The following is a 4,074-nucleotide window of genomic DNA, read 5'->3' as shown; positions in this document are numbered from 1 at the left end:
TTCTACTGTAATTATTATTCCTGTAATGTTTCCTGACATGCCATTACTTTGACCTAAGTATTGCTGGAGGCTAACTAGTAAAAATAAACACACTAGTGAGGGCTTCTGTGCTACAGTTTGGAAAGGATTATGATCTAATAAGGATGTAGTATGTGAGGTAACTTTGTACAGGTCTAAGGATGGCAGTGGGTGCTTCAGGTGATACATAGCTAAAGAAAATGATAGGTATAGAACACAACTGTGGAGAGGTAAGAATATTCTTATCTATTTGGGAATAAAAGACATCAGAAAATAATGACAAATATTTAATTATATAATTTTTTTCACAATAAGAATCAATATTTCTAAAATCACTAGGAAAAGAGACTGGGGAAATATGTTTGTCATCAATATTACAAAAAAAAAAGTCAGACTGATAAAAATGGAGGGTAGCATAGTTTGGTAAAAAGAACATTGATTCTTGAATGAGAGGAATTAGATTCAAATCCCGCTCCTGACACTAACTACTACCTTGAGTAAATCAAACTGCCTAAACTCCCTGGATCTCAGTTTACTTAATTGTAAAATGAAGGGGTTACAACAAAGAGTTTCAGACGTCCCTTCCCACTCAAAGTCTAATATTCTAGGAATAAAAAGACTTATCTACACAAAGATATTCCTAGCAGCATTACTGGTTATTGTAAACAGAACAAAACAAAAGCAACATGCTTGATTTCCAGAAACTGGGGAAGGGGTGAACCAATTATAATATATAAATGTAATGGAATATTATTCAGCCAAAGGATGAAAATGGAGAATCAAAAGACATCTTGGAAGACTTCTAGGTCATGGTGCAGAGAAAGGAAAGATAAGCTGAAAGAACAGTATATACACTGGCTACAACCATATAGATAAACAGAAACAGCAACAAAGTGATGTTTTACTCACAGGTGAGTAGGAAAAAAAGCATAAAAATATGGATGATGATGGGTAACAGAGTTTTTAATTCAGTCTGGGGGGTAGCATTAATAAATATTAAAAAGTATACAGAACCAGGTATATTTATATACCATTGAATAGTTTGAGTTTTCACCTTGTACGTGTACTTTCTTATTTTCTGCTTTTTTCAATATATCTAAATATCAATCGTTACCCATGTAAATTAAATTGAAATTTATAATTAAAAAAACTAATGAAAAGCCTGAAAAAAACTTTATAATGGTACTAAAATAAGGGACATTTATATGGGTGTGCTGAAGAAACAATGAACAAGATGAATACAGAAAAGCATGAAAAAGACTTCTATGGAAATAATACAAAATGAAGTAGAACCAAAAAATCAATAACCACAAAATGTTAATGGAAATAACTTATACCATTATAGAATCTAAACTAAATGATAAGATATTATAATGATTAACCTTGGCCCCAAAAAAGAGATTTGAAAAGATACCTTCTGCCCCACTTCCACCATGGGAGTGGATTATATAAATAACTAAACAAATATCCATTTATATATTCTATATATTTTAATGTGATACATAATATATTCTATATATTATTGTATATACATATGCACACATATATGAAACATATAATCTAAATATTTTGATAGGATGTCAAGTATTATAAAAAAATTTTCTTCTTCTTTGCACTTTGGGAGGGGTGGAGGAGAAATCTATTGGGAAATTTGGATAATTTAATTAAAAAAACTTTTAAAAAAGATACAGAGAGATATGTGGAATATTATATGTAAATTCCACTCTGGAGAACAATTTGTTATTGAGCTACCAGAAAATTCATAACATTATTTTTGGCAGTACCAAAGAATTTGAAACAAAATTAATGCCCAGTGACTGGAAAGAGAATAGCTTAAAAAGAAAAGAAAACAAAACAAAGAAAAAGAAAAGAAAAATCCCAGTACATGAATGGAATGGAATAACATTGCCTTACAAAATAATAAATATGAAAATTTCAGAGAATCTCAGGAGAACACTTGAACTGATACAGAGAAAAGTAGGCAGAATCAGGAAAACAAATATTCAATGACTACAACCATTTAAATGGGGAAAAAAATGAACAAAATTCAAACTGGATGTTGGATAAATCTAATACTGAAGTCCTGAAATAGAGATGTGAAAATGTCCTAGCCTTCTTTGCAGTAGTGAGGAATTTTGTATGTGTGGAACTCTTGAGGATGTTCATTTTCTAGGAATAATCTATCTCCCCTTGATTTTTATTCTTCTGTGACATTGATGACTCCCAGGTAAGTAAGAGGTGAAGGATATATTTGAAAATGAGGATGTAAAGAGTGCAGAGCAGCATCTACATTTTTGATCGTGGTTAATACATGAACTTGTTTTCCTAGATTATGTTTATTTTATAACAGGATTTCAGAGCGCATGATAAAGGTCTAATGACAAAAAAGGGAGGGGAAGTAAACTGCATCAACAAAGCATTTAAAAGAATGTACAGAAAAAGATTCAGAGGGATACAAAGAAACACAACATCTTTGAAGTTACAGTGTTGAATTTATTATGTATATTTTTAAAGGACATATGATGGATTTAGATTGACAGTTTCAAATGCTGTCCTGTTATTCTGTTTTTCAAATGAAAATGTTCATATTTAGTGGTGTTTATCAAATTCAGAGTAACAAAAAATATAATTTTTTAAAAGAAAATGAAGATGTAGAAATCTTTTTTTCCATTTAATTAAAAAAAAGATCTTTTAAAAGATCTGAATAATTTTTAAAAGGGAATACAAAGAGCAATGGCCATAAGAAAAATTGTGTTTGCTCTCCAAAAAATGTAAAAAGGCAAATGAAATCATCTTTAAGGGATGTAAAATCCATTAAATTCAAAAGAAAGTTGTGAAATAAGCCAGTAAAAACTCCTACAGTTTGGATGGAAAGTGCCATTCACACCAGAGAGAGAACTATGGAGACTGAATGTGGATCAAAGAATAGTATTCTCACCTTTTGTTGTTGTTTATTTCCTTGGATTTTTTCTTTCTAATGTTTTTTTTCCCTTTTTGATCTGATTTTTCTTGCACAATATGACAAATATGGAAATATATTTTGAAGAATTGCTTAACCTATATCATGTTTAACTTATATTAGATTCCTATCTTAGGGAGAGAGGGAGAAAAATTTGGAACACAAGGTTTTTCCAAAGTGAATGTTGAAAACTACCTTTGAATGTATTTGAAAAAAATAAACTACGACTAAAATTGTAAAAATGTTTGCCCATGAATAAGTTATAGTATATGAACGTAATTGAATATGACTGTTCTATAAGAAAAGATCAGCAAGATGATTTCAGAGAGTCCTGGAGAATTTTACATGAACTGATGCTAAGTGAAGTGAGTAAAATCAAGAGAACATTGTACACAGCAACAAGATTATGTGATGATCAACTCTGATGGACTTGGCTCTTTTCAACAATGAAATGATTCAGGCCAGTTCCAATAGACTTGTGATGGAGAGAGCCATCTGCACCCAGAGAGAGGACTGTCGGGACTGAATGTGGACCACAACATAGCATTCTCACCTTTTCTGTTGTTGTTTGCTTAATTGTGTTTTTCTTTCTCATTTTTTTACTTTTTGATCTGATTTTTCTTGTGCAACATAATAAATGTGGAACTACATCTAGGAGAATTGTACATGTTTAACCTATATTGGATTACTTGCTGTCAGGGGCGGGGGAAAGGGAAGGAGAAAAATTTGGAACACAAGGTTTTGCAAGGATGAATGTTGAAAATTATCTTTTCATATATTTTGAAAATAAAAAGCTTTTATTTTAAAAATGTATGCACAAAAAAAAGAGAAAAAAAAGAATTATGCCAGTGACTCACTCCATGGAGAAACAGACATGATTTTGCCCAAAGCTAAAGCTATGAAATGGTATAATCATTTTGGAAGGCAATACAGCAATAAACAATAAGAGCTACAAAAAGGTCAGGATGCCATCCTAACCGGGGACCCTCTAGTTGATGCAGGAAGTGGCCACCTGCAGTGATTCCCAATGACCTGCTTTGCACTCACTCACCTGGACAGGTCCCCCCAGGGACTTCTGGTATCCATTGTGCTTCTTG

At 31.9% G+C, this 4,074-nt stretch overlaps 1 protein-coding gene across 1 annotated transcript in view; it reads left to right on the top strand.

Moving 5' to 3' along the window:
- Positions 1-4,074, top strand: part of LOC127563075 (zinc finger protein 260-like) — a 298,396-nt gene that overhangs the window by 206,226 nt on the left and 88,096 nt on the right. The gene's annotated exons all lie outside the window — the stretch shown is intronic.

Source organism: Antechinus flavipes, chromosome 4 (genome assembly GCF_016432865.1).
Source record: "Antechinus flavipes isolate AdamAnt ecotype Samford, QLD, Australia chromosome 4, AdamAnt_v2, whole genome shotgun sequence".
NCBI classification, from domain to species: domain Eukaryota; kingdom Metazoa; phylum Chordata; class Mammalia; order Dasyuromorphia; family Dasyuridae; genus Antechinus; species Antechinus flavipes.
This window is presented reverse-complemented; position numbering and strand designations above follow the sequence as displayed.